General features: G+C 43.8%; 1 long non-coding RNA gene across 1 annotated transcript in view; it reads right to left on the reverse strand.

Moving 5' to 3' along the window:
• The window catches only part of LOC144139381 (uncharacterized), a 38,859-nt gene extending 38,219 nt beyond the window's left edge, over positions 1–640 (reverse strand). Inside the window, exon 1 of the long non-coding RNA XR_013316168.1 lies at positions 491–640. This is a non-coding gene — a long non-coding RNA (uncharacterized LOC144139381). The remainder of the gene's footprint in view (positions 1–490) is intronic.
• Positions 641–16,718: the final 16,078 nt, after the last annotated feature.

Genomic DNA, 16,718 nt, shown 5'->3' on the forward strand with positions numbered 1-16,718 from the left:
GTGAGCCGCATGACCATTGCCTTTCTTTAATTATATAGCTTATTCGAGCATAGTAGACGGTAAAAGTGGTTTTAGTAACATTGAAACGAGGTATTTATTTAAAATGAACAAAACTTCTGTGTTGTCATCATGGCCACTTTAAGGTGTATGCCTGTTCAATGTTGCTCAATTTTGTTCCTTTTTCAGAAGAGCATGAGTTCTTCCAAGCAACGTGTTCACAAGGTGTTGTTATCCGAAATGTTTACCTAAAGAAGGGTAAACAAAGCTTCCAGAAAAAAAGGCGGAACATTTTCAAGACACTGAATGGTGTTTTACCGCATTAAAGATTAAGGAAAGGCGAGTTAAAACATTATGTTGTATAAAGTTATAGTATACGCAGTGAACAAAAGACCGAACCAAATGAGCGCGAAGCAGAATTGGCACTTGAAATGTGCAGGAATTAAGAGAGAAAGACGCTGTTACCAATGCATGCGTTTGTATTGTTACTTACGTTCTTTGATCATTCCGTAGGCGCAGAAGGTAGTTGTAGTACTTATGATTTCCCCACGTTCTAGCGTGTCTTTCGCATCTCCGCCCCAAATGTTCCTTTGTAGGGTCGAAATTTCGCTTGTAGACCCAAATTACACCACCCTGGCTGTACTAAAAATAGAACAACATTGTGGTTAGGACTAATGCCTAAAACTTCTAATTTCACAGTAAGAACTATTTGTCGAGGCCATTATATTTCTGGGGTGTGAAACCCAGAAGCAATAAGTACATTCTTCGCGAAAATGATAAAATGACAATGTCTTTTCAAGTACAAAAAAAAGTTAACCGCAGAAAAAAAACCTTTTACCTGGAGTGGCTTCGACAAAGCACCATTCGCGTTCTCTGGAATTCGTCTACAGCAAAAGGAAGACCTTACAGTGCGGTACGCACACTTAACTGTGTATTTTAATAATGAACGACCACTAGCCAAATGAAATACGTGTTTGATTGGACTGTCCTGAGATATTATCTCCTTCAGCCCCCATAATCTCCCACCACAATAACACTATTTCATGCTCCAATCTTGAGCTGCTATTCTAATTGAGAAATAATATAGCAGCGCTAGCATGAAGCCAGGCAACGTTTGGTTTTTCCGCAGTTTTTTGTCTGCCTTCCGTTCCTGTGCCCTTCCCGACCTGCAGTCTTTGTTTCAATGCCAGTGTGATACTGAATTCTTTTTGACAAGGTTTATGCCCGTGAAAAAGTGGGCTTGCATGGGCCTAGACGGCACTATCTATGTCACTATAGATAGTCCGGGCGTGTTCATCGCCCGTTCAGCTGACGTTCTGTGTGCCTCTACCTTTGTTTACGTCATCCTGGCCAATCCAGTCATCCCTAACCCTATGCTGCTTACTTCTCGAGCAGGGCATTAAAACCATTCTTGACAGCCACCTTCACCAATGAACCAGAAACCATCAAGAATAGCGTGATGATGCGCCACTTTCTGCCTTTACTGCAAACAAACAAAATCGAAAAAACACCCTAGCAAAAAACCTTAGCAACAACAAACAAACTCTAACGCCCTTTTATGGCGTTTTGTCATCTATAACACCCTTATACACTTTAAAAATTAGGAAAAAACCCTTTTAAAGTGAGTCAATTTATTATTACAACTATTGAAAGGGTGCAATTCACACGTTTACAGACTTGAAAGAGCAGGAGTGTACCTTACTGAAGAGTGTTTTAACGTTAATTATACCCTTCCAAATGCTGTTTTTTGTTGTTTTCAAATATTGTATAAGGCTGTTATAGCAAAAAATGGGGCAAATCATTTTTCAGATTAGGTTTTCTGAAAATGCCTTCATTGGGACAATCGTTTTCTGCTGTATTTTGCTTCCCACACAGCTCCATTTGGGCTCATATATTTCTAGGTATCTCTGCTATAGCCAAATTTGTGGCGTCAGGAGCATTTCAATATGGGGCGATCTGGAAGTTAATCGAGGGCCTCCCAAGAAAAACAAGATAAATGATCGTACGGCGCTTTTTACAGCTTTGCCAAACCCTTCCACTGTACAGAGAAAACAGTGAACACAACTTCCGATGACGTTGCCTTGTCTTACGTGCCTCAAGTGATTGAAGAAATAATTAAGGTTCATCAACGCATATCCCAGTAAATAAGCGAAATCAAGAACTGTCATCAGTTTAACGGCTGCCCTGGAAGCAAGCGTCTCCGCATTGTAATCCATTCTCGTCACTGTTTTCTCTTCGCGCACAGCGGCAAAGTGCAAAGCGAAGATGAGGAGCTAACAGTGAATATCAGAAATATTTTCTTGGCAAATGATAAATACCAAACTCAGTGTTGCTGTATAAAGTTGGTACTAAAGACCCGCACCTCCGGCAAAGGAAATACAGGAACTGTAATGGAGGGGGAACTGTCCGCGGTAGTGCAAACTTGGCTTCCATGTGTGTGTGTTTCCCCGTACGCACATCATCAGTGCGGCTATGCAAGCTTTGTTTTAAAGGGACAAAGATAATATGACAGGTGGGAAGAGGACAAAGGGTGTTGGTTGTGTAACAGGAAAAGTTGAAGCCTCATTTTTGACGCTAATTTCGGACCAACGACAGTATGCAAAGCCATTTTCGTTCACCCTGTTAGCGCTGTAATGATAAAATAAAGCATTCGAAACTCTTTTTCCCAAATTAGGAATGTTTGGCCCAACTTTTATGTTTATCGGTTGTGTGTTGTGTACTTAAAATTGATATATTCATGAACGGGCTTCCGAATGACTGGGAGTTTCTGTAAAAATGCTGTATTCTTTCCACAATTATAAGTGTATTCCTCGGAACACAAGCAATACTGGGTATCAGCAACATGACAGGAATGTTCTCTCAAAATTTCCCTTTAGGACTGGGAGTTTGACATGCTAATATCCGCAATTGAAAATTAACAAAAAGAAATTATTATCAAATTCCCAAAACTTCATTATCCCAATAAAATTAAAGTCTTTTTCAGGTTAGTGGGGATGTGCGCCCCAAAAAATATTCCTAACGTACTTTCAGCGGCGTCGTACGGCACAATGATTAAAATTGTTTTCTTACTGCTCTTATTATATTTGTCCGCAAATAGTAGCAAACGCACTGAAGAATCTGTAAACTCACGCAGTATATTCCGACATACCAATTCACCATATAATAATTTGAAAGTGCGAAGCCCTGAAACTAATCTTCAGACATTTTATGGGCCACATATATAGGGAAAAACCACTTCGACATCTCAAAGTATGTGCATGATAACAATGTTTTCCAAAGTACAATTTCCTTCATGTTCTTTCGTAGGATCAAATTTCCAGAAATCCACCCTGAGTGCGCACCACACAAGGATACAAATATAGTCTCCAAATTTTAATTGTGTACATCAATCCTATCGGCTGGGTTCTCAGCCGCCAGTCAGTCACTTTTTCAGCCAGTCGGCCGGTCGTTCGGACCGTCGATCAATCAGTCAGTAAGCCATGCAGCTGGGGACTTCTTTTTACAGGCACTGACTTGCCTTGTACCTGCTCGTTTCACACAAAATTCCTTCCAAGGACTTAAGAATTCTTCCAAACTTGAACGCAAGTCTGCGCTCTACGCTCTTTTCCCTCAAACTATTCCCTAGTTAGGGTGACCTTTTTCACAACCCATTAAAGATTTGGTCAATGCGCTTCAGCTTTCCTGCCCAAGCGTGCTCGCGCCCCCTATCTGGGGCAGTGTGCGTCTTTTACGGGCGAATTTCTTTAGCAAATCGTAATTTTTTGTGTCCACCATTAGAAATACCAAGAAATTGCCGAGCGCACGGACATGAGCGCGGGCCTCGTGGCGACGATCGCGCAGTTATCAAAACAAAGAACGCCCCTGAGCCCGCGCACGTAAGCTCGTGACTCGCGGCGACCGCCTATCTGTTAAATCCCCGGGGCACATTTCTCACTCCAAACATACACACTTAGAGATTGTGGCCAAGGCTGCCCCCTCCCCCCTCTTAAAAAAACACTCCAGCGTAATAGTGGCAACACTTCCACTAATCCAATCACACTGCTTACGTCACTAGCTTGTTACGGCCTTGGGGCCCGTTTGTCACGCAAACTTACACAGCTATAGAGGTTGGCCAAAATTGGGCAAAAAAATTTCAGCGTAATCGTGTCAGCACCTTCACTATCGGAATCACATTGCTCGCGTCACTCTATGGCTCCGCTCATGATATAGGGCTGTGTGTTCGCCTTCCGCATGCGTCTTGGAAGTGCGCCGCCTCAGGTGCAGGAATGGGTCGGCCATGGGTCTGTCGTGCGCTCAATGAGGAGTCCACTCACTTTAATACTCGTCGCGCTAGGAACCGAGAACGGAAACGAGTCGGGAGAGCCAACACGAACCACGCGGCCGGACGGAATGCTGCCGAAAGACGTCGGTGGGCCCAAAATACCGAATCTCTTCAACGCGACCGACGAAAGTGCGGGAGCAGTGCGGCAACATGCAGTCGATACCGCTGGTCAGCAGGGGGACCCTCCTTCGGTAACAGGAGCCAGCGCTCTGTTCAACCGTCAGTGGTGAAACATGGTAATGTACACTCAACATTTAAGGACCAATGAATATAACTTACAAAGACGAAGGAAGGTAACAATTATACCAAGGAAGACGTAGCCAGAAACGAAAAAGAAAATCTGCTGCAATCGTGTACTTAGACCGTCGTGAGGGCCATGGAAGTTGCGTACAGCTTCGCTACGTTCAGGCTTACGCGTTAGTGTGCTCTTCCTTACATTTTTATCTTGTTTTATTATTCTGCACGTAACTACGGCTGCTCAAGCTCTGTTCTTTCTCTGTGTGTTTCTTCCGTGCCTTTCGGCGGCTCTTGAAAGGTTTGCTTTTCTTTACTATCCCAAAATCTAAGACAGCGTGTCTCCTTCCTAAAGAAGTGCCATTGGTGTCTTTTATGTGCTTACAATTAGCCTCAAATATAGCTCGCGTTTTCTTTGCCCTAAATAAAGTGTATACGTAGTCCAGGTGCATCATTTTTAGTAGTGTAGATTGCCCTCCCTATATATGCGTTTTTGCCTATTAATAAATTCTTTCAACTATTGTACCTCTTGGTTTGTTGAGCAGAGACACAGAGAGATACAGACAGACAGCCAGCCAGACAGTCGACAGGACGGGCAAACATACAGAGACACACAACAAACTATGAGATTTTACCTAGCCCTCAAAAGAATTGTCTCCAAACTTACGTTATAAACTGCCGTGAAAGGCAGCGCCGACTCAACGGGAGTGACGACGTCGGCTTTGGCGACCCAAATGAAGCACAAAAGACAAATGAACTGCATTTTTTGTGTTGTAAAGTGAACCCGACCAGTTTATATAGTTTTTTACTTTCTGTAATTGTCATATCTGTTGGGGTATATACGGACTCTTGGAATCAGAAAGGTAGCCTGAAAATACCTTTGTTGAATTTTCAACGGTTTTGCACACACTAAAAAATGGCGAAAAAACTCAAAGGGCTCGTTGTTTTAAATTTTTAGCTTGCTATCTCTTTCATGGAAGCGTATGGATGTTAATTAGTTTGAAACATGTGCTTTTCCAAAAATTCAAGAAGTTAATTTCAAGGCGTCACACCTACATGGACGCTTTTGCTAAGACATTTGACAAATGGCAGCAAAGGTGTACGGACTGAGGTTAGCAGTGGGACACATTTTTTGTTTGTTTATAAGGCAGCATAAACTCACTACGTGAAGTGGTTGAAAATAAACAGCATGTCTGAAAAAAAAGTGGCCCAAATTGTAGGTAGCTTCATACATTTCCGCACATCTTTTTGAGATCAACCGACCGAGTAACGACATGGAAATCAGACCCACTATGTAAAAATTCCGCATAGAGCTCGCATGAAATGGGTTTTTGTCCGTTTGATATTTAATTAGTATACTGAAAGGCTTGGTTGATATGATCAAATGTTAGATCTAGGATTTAGGTTTTTGTAGCGCATAAAACGCATGTACACCTTGTTTGTACACATATTGAAAGTTTGCAAGTTATGTTTTGGTCGAGGTATTGTTTACGCTACTCTAGTCTCTTCAGAGATGATCCTGTAACATTAATATACTTTGGACTGCAATGATCATTCTCACATAGTTGCCCTTAAACAAAACAATAGCATTCCCCTACGACAATGCCTTTTCGAGAATGTAGGTATGTTGATAAGTAATTAAAAAATGCAAAAAGGTTGTGTTTATTTTCTCCTTGTTCGTCGGGCGAGTGGGACAACCCTTCAAATTTAGGTTGTATGAATGTTACAATATGGTATTTTTATGACAACGTATCGAACCTAGCACAATCTAGAGCAATCTGATGTTTTTCTGATATAAACTGAACTCTGTTTAGCACTTCCTTTTGACCCAGCCTCTGTCTGTTGTCTTTGTGGCCCTCACAAGCGACATAACTGAATAAAGCAGAAGTATACGAACAAATAAACACGTCTATAACAGATCTGCATTTACCTCGGACATGCATTCACCTATAACCTTTTGTTGCCAGTGCTTATCGCCACTGCCCTGTATCCGGGCTTCGTGAATTGCTTTAGGAGGAGCTGGGTTCAATGTAAAGGCTTCTTCCGCCAGCGCACAAACACCTGTTATTACTCCGTCATATTGCGCAAACTATGCTTTGGAATAAGCCTGGTTGGTTTCGTTATCAGCAAGCAAGCTAACAGGGTTATCTTATCTCAGGTCGAAAGGAAAGCGAAAATTTCTTTTCGTATAGAATTGCGCCCGCAACCTTGTTTGATAGTAAGGTGGTGTAACCCGGCTTGTCAATAATATAGAGTGTTCTTGGTTTGTTGAACATGTTCTTGTTGATTTCTATAGTTCAGGGTGGCATGGTGGTTCCAGAGAAATACGTAGTCAACTTCCACTCTAGCTTTTTAATCACCTACGTTCGACTGTACATGTTACGAGCCGCGTCTTAGCCGCTCTTGTTTTTTGTCATTCAAGCGCACTTTCGGCCAACAAACGTTATCATTTATACAAGAACAATATTTTTGTTTTTAACTGTTTGAAATCAATCCGACGCCGCAGCCAGACTACACTTGTTGTTGGCGTGGGTGAGAACACAGCCTTACCCGTGGTTTGTGGCGGCGGTTTCTGCGGTTCTCATGCACAGTTCTACCATCCAAGCAGTCGAATGCCTCGACAAGACATTCACCATGCCCGGCTTGTCAGATATTAAAAATAAGATTATTTGTCAAATGTGATGTTTATGATTGTGGCGCCCACCTAAAAAAAGACGTTACTACTATACCTGTGATGGGGAGACGTGCGTCCTGGCTAGGACTATCATCCACGGTAATTACGCCACCAGTACGTTTTACTTTTTCTCCCAATGGCTACCTAGCTTTTCCCCACTGTTCCTGAAAAGTGCACCAACCAACTCACTAATCAAATCGCCGCACCATGCCTACCCTTAGGCAAAGCTCTAGTGAGCCCAGCCAGCCGGTGTGAAACCGGGTCCTGAAATTTTGAAGAAGACGTTCAGATGCAAAGTGTGGAATTCCTGCAAAGCATACCTTGTATATCTTATTTTTGTTACTGCGAATGAGCGTTAACGCGAACTTAAAACTGTAGAATTGCGGCTGCAAAAGAAAGCTCAACAGCTTTCTTAGATGCTGCAAAGATAACAACACCATATGATTTGATGTGTTGGAAATTATGTTCTACATGATTACAAGAACCACCCAGATCCAAGATTAAATTATCTTCGTCCTCAACCTTTTTTCGTGAGTGCTTAAGAACGGGTTTGTCGTTTAAACTGATATAGACCTCGGTATTTTGCCGAGCATGATTAGCTTTATCCTGGACAACGTGCCCTACCGCACGCAATTGCAATTAATTTGTAATCAATCTAGCGTCGGGTGCGCCTGACCTTAGACACCGAAGGGACGGTACGTGAATACGAACTTTACATTTACTATAAAAAGCCCACACCCTCAGTTTCAAACTCTTTTAAGTGGGGAGCCCTTTAGCGGCGCGGATTGTCGCCATAGCCCGTCCGGTATTACGGTAGCTCGCCACCGATGTCACGTGCCTTCACGCACCCAAAGACAGGCTTCGAAAAGATCCCCTCTTCCCGTGGTCACGATCTAATCTGGGTCCCACGCGTTACGAAGCCGATGTCAATCCAAGTGCGCCCCACAGGCACACGTTCCTGATATGCAAGGTATATTTTCGCTGGGCCGTTTCCATGGACACTGCCGTTGCTACGTGGGAAATAAGTGCACAAGAGTATACAAAGAGAAAACAATAATGAATTAGAAAAATATTTACTACGAAAAGTTAAAACACAGCCCAATTTCGTTTTTTTCGAGCGCTGCAGCGCCCTCTTGATTACTTTCGGTATCAAGGCAAAGCTGATAGAGAAACTAGTGGAGAGAGGGTGCCACAGCACTATTTGGCGAATCAATGCTTCACAGCCGACAGCTTTATAATGCTAGTATTCTTGCTCTGTAACTCAGTTCGTCGGTGAATTACGTTTCTATCCGTTGCAGATAATCGTACGTGGAAGAGCCAGCTACTGTACCATTTTAAGTTGTGAAGCATAGCAGCGCTAAATACACTTATCGGCTGACGGTAAGCCCTACCGAAGGAGAGGTTACAGTGTTGTGTTGAGAAGAAGGCAAGGCGAGACCTTAATATCGAACATGTTTGCATATTTGCCGACAGAAACAGAGGCTCCTTTTCAAACTTTCGTCCACCGGGAGTATAATTTTATATCATAGGAGTCAGAACAAGGCTCACACAATTACACCTTAGCATTGTTCGCATTCTTCGAAATATCAACGTTACCATAGCTAAAGAAATCTAAAGGCATAGTGCCGTATTTTCTGGTGTATATGTCTTATTCATTTCTGAAATTTTTGTTGGTGCGTCTTATTCGCCGGTGCGACTTATGTATGGAATAAATTTGCAATGTTGCCGCCACGCGTAAAAACGTGTCTGTGTGCTACGTGATGTCAGCATCGGTCACGAGACGCAGCTCTATGATATATATGAATGAATTAATTGTTAACGAGGTGGAGGAAGAAGGGTTCGGTGGTTTTCTTCTAAATGCCGTCTGTAATTACATGCCATCTCTGTGTATCAATAAACCATTTTTGAGAAGTTTGTTTCGTCTGGACCTTGGACAGTATATGCACGTGTCTACCAAGGCTTACCGGGGTAGGCGTTCAGAGGCGGCGGCCGCTGCAACCATGTACTTCCACCGCACTTTCTAACGAACTGATCCTCTAGGAGTTTACCTTAATAATAAGTGCGTATTGTACACCGGTGTGCCTTATATACGGGTTTTTTATAAAAACTACCATTTTGAAAAGGGCGCAGCTTATACAAAAGTGCGACTTATTGGCCGGAAAATAAGGTACATCAGGTTACTTTCCACATCTGGTGCGAACTTAGAATGCAAATGCCCGCCTTTAGCACTTTTGTTGCTACGCAAAGTATTAGGAGGTTAAAGATATTTGGCCACACCATTTTGGTAAAAGTGTGTCCGCCAAATTGGTAACAGGTACTTAGAAACAAAAACAATATTACCCACCGAGGCTGAACTATGCCCCAAAGACGTTTAACGTTGCGGAATATAAAGCGGCTACTGGACTTTTAGAAAGTAAAACATGAAAAGAATACAAGAATTTCTTATTGCAACGGAAATCAGAGTTACTAATACAACCCTTGGTTTGCAATAGGAGTGCATCCATGACAGAATTGAGCCCAATAAACTTTTGAAGCTTCTGAATTTACTATACAAAATACGTAGAAATCTATCTCTGTTAGTTTAGAATTATTTAAGAGGACAAACAGTAGAATAACGTCTCACAGAAAGAAGAATCCAAAACTGAAAAGGCTGTCGCTGGTCACAGTGCTGGTGCAGCTTTCCATGTGGTTCCAGTGAATGTCCTTGTGTTGATTGGTTGATTGTTGTATGGTTTAACGCGCTGGCGCAACGCAGGCGATGAAGAGCGCCGTAGCGGAGGCGTCCGGATAAATTTTGACCACCTGGGGATATCCAACGTGCGCCGAAATCTCGCACACACGGGCGTTTTTGCTTTTCCCCTTCATCATAAAAGGGGCCGCCGCAGCCGGGAATCGAACCCGTGACCTCATGCTCAGCAGAGCAACGCCTTAGCCACTAAGCCACCGTGGCGGGTCCTTGTGTTGCCCGTTTCTTACGTCCGTGAAAAGTTGTTTGACTGATTTAATCTATCTAGTGTACAGTAGAGAGGCGTTTTATCTATTCAAAGTTTTATAGTTGCTGTTAACTAAGCTTTTCGGACTTTTATTGAAATACAAAATGTGTTTATAGCGGAAGACAGTCAAGCGAGATGTTATCCGCTGATCCAAATCACAAGTGAAGGGGATGATGATGATGATGATGATGTCCTCAAAGATTTTGGCACGTACCCACAAGGGAGAATAGGCCAGGGCGAAATAGGTTGTAGAAATCTATAGGGACCTGAAAATAGTAAATTTATTTCCGGAAAGAGGCCGTAAAAGGAAACAGTTATGAATAACACCCGAATTACCCGTTAATTAGCACCCTTCAGCAATTCAAACGACATGAAGCAGAAAGAAAATTTCGGCTGCAATTATATATATATCCAGTTTTTCAAACCCCAAATTTGTTGTCCCTATAGAGAATATAAGCGGAATCGAGAAAGTCAACCCCAAACGATTTTTTTGTGGCGGCATAAAGACAAGCTGACAAGAGGGATTGACGGAGGTGTTGTGATAAAAAGAAACAATGCACCTGAATCATACATGCGTCAGTAAGGTTAACTGGGAAGGATATCATTTTTCTATCGGATGCGAGTACTTAGATTGTCCACGGGGTTTTTGTTTGTAAGATTCTATCTAAGATCTAGCGCACAGCATTCTCAAGTTTACTCTCTGCACGCATATGTGTTCATGCTAATACAATCGATTGCAAGTAAGAACTTCCGGAGTTCTCTCTTCAATCGTCCGTCTCTAGAGCGCTGTTTAATCCTACACAAGCGGAGTAGATTTACTCGATTTTAAATCCAATGACGTGTGTTTTTCTGATTTCAGCTTTGTTCTTGTTACTGTGACAGAAGTTGAATATAGCGGCATTGTATATATTGTTACTTTATTTGCATGATACCTTGCAAACCCACAGGCAAGCATTTGCGAATTTTATTATATTTGAAAGTAACAAAAATGTAGCTTTGATCAATAACTTATGCGTTTGTTATCACTTGCGGAACTATACATTCCTAGAGCTGTGTGTTGTGAAGGTGAACCGGTAAGGTTGTCCATTATTAGATGTTACAAAAAGACGAAACCTCTAATTTCCAATAAACCGAATGCTACCTGCACAAGTACATGTGAGGAGGACTAAAACTTGGTGGCGAAATGTTTTATCTAATCCTAAATATATACGGCAGAATTCATCTTCAACAACTTACGTGAAACATATTATTATATGAATGTCATGGGGATTTCGCGCTGGAATATTCTGTAGTTTTTTAGCCCTCTGCATTTTGTTAACCTACATCGCTGTTTGGTGATAAAGAGGTTTCAATAATGTCTATGTGAAGGCGTGCAATTATGCAGCAAAAGTAGGTCTCAAGGCAGGTTTTTATGAGTATTTCAGAATTTTAGGTTGACTCACACTTTTGGTTGACATACAAGGAATGCGGGTAGAAACATGACTTAGCAAAGTGCAAAAGACATGAACTCCAGTTATTTTAATAACCGAAGAAAACGGCAACGACCCGAAAGTGAGTTGTTTACCAAAATATAACGAGATACCTCCTGGGTATTCGCGAAAAGCAGCGCACACACGTATATGACCTCTCATTTGTTCCTGCTCCAGGCTGAGGGGTGGTAAGGTTAACGAAAACGATTACAATCTCAAATCTAGAAAGCGCACGCTTTTACAGGCCGGTGACCTGACGTCTTGAGCCTAGCTATGACGTCAGTAACATAGCTTTTTTTAAAAAAACAACAGTCATGTTTGAAATACCAGATGGACAATACAAAGAAAAAATTCACACTTCATGGGTGCAGAGTGACATTTAATTATTTTAATAAGATAGAAAAACACGCAAAGTATTTGCTAGCGCAAAGTGAAAATAATACAAACAGGAAAACCGCTCGCCCCACCACATGTCATCACAGGCGATTGCAGGAGATATATTTGCCGCAAAAAAAAACTAAATTGAATAAACAATGTTGCTTTGGGAAGATATGAGGATTGGTCACAAAAGTGTGCAAAATTGTCGACAACGCGCGGCCGCATGAAGAGGTAGAGAAAGAGGAGTTGCTAGAGGGGTGGAATATGGTTCGGCCGGCAGCGGGTACTGGATTGAAGCAGCTGACGAGCGGAGAAGGATCGGGCCGGGCCCGCAGTCACTGTGTTCTAGCTCCGGTGTCAGTGGTTCCAGGCATGCGAGTCCGCCCCCGTCAACGCGTGCCGGGCCCGCAGATGACCTAGGCGTGATCCTACGACTGGCCAAGGCTCGCGATCACAGCCCATCGCGGTCCCACGACTGCATTCACCACGTAGAGCGTGGAGCTGCTTCTGTGGTTTCACCCGGGGAGGGCTGCACCGATAGACGGCCAACGCTCTACCGCAACCGGGGAGGTTGACGACTCGCCATCGACATCGCCGAGCGTCGACCATCTAGGTTGCTCCGACGTTAACTAGAGTTAAAAACCGTGGACACGTGTTTTTAATGTTGTTCGGTATGATACTGTTTTTCGTATTTCTCTTAACGCTGTAAATATAACCATTACCGTGCACCTTCCTCTCGAACCCCATTCGTACTCGCACTCACCTGCAATGCCGAAAGGGTCTATCACAGAAGAACATAGTTTTTCCGTTTGCCAAATTTAGCGTAACTTTAAGGGCTATTGCCTCACTGGTGTAGGGACAGCTATTCCACAGGTTTTATTGTGGGTGAAATTTGATAGAAATCTCACGTGATTGCGCCATGTTTGCCTTCTAAAGGAGAAGATTACACGAGGGGCACACATATTCCGCTTGCTGACAAGCGTCACCGGCGGTTGTTTATTTATAAGATATATCATCCAGCTCTACTTATGTGCGTTGCGTTGGCTTGGTCCGCTATAACATCCATGCTATAGTCCTTCTCTGGAAATGAACTGTGATTCCTCATGACAGCATGCGAGCGCGGAAGTTGCAGGATTGCGTTGACGTTTCAAATAGAAACTCTAGCATCACAGCGCTGACATAATACAGGCGGCTCTCACCACTTGCTAAAGGAACGCACGAATTCCTTAATTCCAGTAGGCGGATTGTGGCTAGACGGCCTGGTCATCCTTTAGCTGCAAGCTTGGCCAAAATTAGTGCGCGAGTGTCTACCAAAGGTGTATTAACAGCCATGCTCTCCTTAAGCAATCGTCCTGGATTTTCCGGTTTATGCTAATCACGGCCGCTGTGCGCGGCATTACGAGAAAGGCGCACGAGCCGGCCCCCACCCTGAACTTCGCTCCAGACGACATTTATTCAACTATTATACAGGGACCACACACATATTTACACTCATGGGTCGGTGTCACCCACATTATTAACTATCGGTTGTGGATACCGTCTTTTTACACCAGCCTCAGTGCCATGCTCAGCCACAGAATATCAAGTACGGGTAAAGAACTTGAGCTTTGCGCGTGGTTTCACTCACATCATTAAGCAGCCCGCACGAGAATGGGCTATTCTTACGGACTCCCGGGTTGCACTTCAATCTCTAACGTCATTCCCAAAATACCAGTTTTTCCTTCACATAAATGTCCCGCATCTTCAATTCCTGAAAGCTAACCATCTCATAGCAGCCCAGGAGCATCCTGCCTATTGTGGCATAACTTCGAATGTGAAGGCCGAACTTGCTGCGCACACCGCGCATGAGCACTGTGCACCGGAAATACCGGCACCATTATTCAGAAAATATTTTTCAGTTCTTGCATCTAGCGTGACACGAAACATGCACCGTTCTACACGGTCTGACGTGTCACACCATTGGGTGCAGCTATATTCTATCGATCCATGCTGTAAATTCAAAAGTCACCTGGTGTCTCCAAGGGCGAAGAAGCAATTTTAAATTGCATAAGGCTGACTGGTGCATACTCTAAATTCGCGCTTTAATATGAAACGGATCACGTTGTCCATACTGCAATGTGCGTCATAACCTGCAGCCCTTGCTCTGCGAAAGTGCTCTTTCTAGAGCGCAGTGCTCCACGCAGCGCTCTTGTGGCTACCCCTTTTTGTGGATATTCAATCAAGGACGTTTTAGGTGTGTTGGCATGTCCTGAAAGGGTTGAGGGGGCCACAAAAGCTCTGATCGCGCCATCGAACTTCCATATTATTCTTTCCAAAGTGTTATAAGCTTCCCCCTTCTTCCGCTTGAACAGTTTTGGGGAGATGGTGTTTCCTGTCGTACTCCCTTTCGGGTCGGTAATTTATCGCTTTGCATGTGAAGTGTTACCCTGCCCGTACATTCCTTATATCTGTCGTCCAGAAGTCTTAAGTAGGTCTCATCTGTACCCAGCATTTAGCACGACTGCTCCTTGTACTCAGTCAAATGCTTTCGCAAGGTTTATAAATGCCATGTGAAGGGGATTAGTGTATTCCGCGGATTTTTCTATCACTTGATTGACAACACCGACGTGATCAACGGTCGAGTACTCTTTCCTAAACCTAGTCTGCGCTCTGTGTTTTTGTGAATCGAGGTAGCCTCCAATGCGGTTAACTATTACTTTGGTAATTAGCTTGTAAACAATCAGAGTTGGCTGATGTGCCTGTAATGCTTAGGGTACTTAGAATCTCTCTCTTTATGAATCAGATTATATTGGCGTTTTTCCAGGCTATGGGTACTTTTTCTGTTTTAAGCATTTCGAAAATAGTCAGCAAGCTTTTTATCTGCTATATCACCTCTCTGCTTCAAAAGATCTACGGTTATGCCGTCGTCACCTGCCGCTTTTCCTCCTTTCATGTCCTCGACAGCCACTCCTACTACGTCGTTATTAACTAGTGGGACATCGCGGGGTAAGCTTGTTCCCTCAGTATTTTCTCCTAAATTAACCTCTTTGCCATAGTCTGGTGTAGACGTTTTCTCCTACCTTAATGATCTAGTCCATGTTGCGTGTAATATTGCCCTGCTCACCCCAGAGTGCCTACATTGTGTCCTTGCCGATTCCAAGCTTCCTCTTAGTTTCTTTCAAACTTGTTTTAATTTCCAGCGTTTCCTTGATACCTGCCATGTAGTAAAAACGACTATCATTTTTTTCCCCTGTAATCAATTTATGGAGGTATGGCCACTCAATTTGATCTACCGCACTTCATGGGAAACGTACGGCGGGAATCAGGAAATCCTGCAAGTTGAATTTGTAGGTAAATTTGGAACCCGTATGCTTCATCTTAGGGATAGCGACAATTTTATTATACTCGGTGGCAAGTGAAACTGAGTTCACCATGCCTAGATGGAAGCTAGTAGATCCACTACACCTGTATCAAAAGTGATCGCGCACTGTTGGGTATGAACGCCATTTGCCGGCAAGCGCAGCGCGCGCCGGGCAGCCCCAGTCAAGGTCGGCCCCGTAAGGTTCGGCACGTCACATTGGCGGAAAAATTGACACCTTTATATTTTCATGCGTTCGCTGTAGCAGGTTTTACCACACTACCTTGACTTGTGCTAAATTCCGGTTATCTAGATAAGTCGTAAGAATGAAGCAGCCGCAACCTGCAGCAGGCACTATGTCAAAGCGGGGAAGCCGCGCGTTCACACTGGCGTCACGAGCAAGAAATTGCAGCATGCCACATCTCTCGCTGGCTGGCGCCCGAACGCGCCGACGGGCGCAAGTTACATCGGTATCGCCGACACTCCACACAGTTGACGTTACGTCGTTAAATGGTGTGACGTCGTCGTGCCACCCTCTTGTGCGCGTCGACGTCACTTATGATTTTGAACACCCTTTACAACTTACTGGTCAGGGGGGGGGGGGGGGGTGAGGGAATGGGGGGAGGGTATACGACAGGCATGAATAGGCAGAATCTTAGCTACAAGGGATCATAATTGATTAAATATAATGGGCCCAAATTTTACTAAGGACACAAAGACGAAAGCGCTTGTGTTTCACCCTTCGTCTCTGGGTCTTCAGTTAAATTTAGACTGACCAGCAACTAATCAGAGAGCCATGAACGCGCAATGCGGTTTCACACGAGAAAGAATGACGTGCCCGTTTAGCTGGTGGAAGATTCTGAAAGTGGACGTCTCACGCCCAGATATGATATTATCGCTCTCCTGCGTGGTAGAGCGATTTCGGTTTCTTTGTTGTACGCTAAAACGACACTCAGCCCTTCCGAGTTTTATTAGCGTGTTATCCGAGTGGTATGCCGCAATGTAAATAATAAAACACCCGTTTTGCTGCCATGCAACAGACTTCTAACCAGCCAAGAAAATGTTCGCGTTTGCTCAAGCAGAACCGGCTACACTGCACTCAAGCTACTACAGGCTACACAAACATACATCCCAGGCTGCTAATGGCTATTCGCTATACCATCGCTACACAAAAAAACTGCTGACACCAACAGGGATCGAACCCGGGCCCGTGTAGTGAAGAGGAGCGAGAGCCCGCCGCCATGCCGACTATGCTATGCCTAGAGGCGAAGGAAGAGGAGACAGCCGGTCGTTTGGACTTGCGTATGGGGAGGGA

This window comes from Haemaphysalis longicornis, unplaced genomic scaffold, assembly GCF_048455015.1.
Source record: "Haemaphysalis longicornis isolate Haplotype H1 unplaced genomic scaffold, Haemaphysalis longicornis Haplotype H1 scaffold_5, whole genome shotgun sequence".
Classification (NCBI taxonomy): Eukaryota; Metazoa; Arthropoda; class Arachnida; order Ixodida; family Ixodidae; genus Haemaphysalis; species Haemaphysalis longicornis.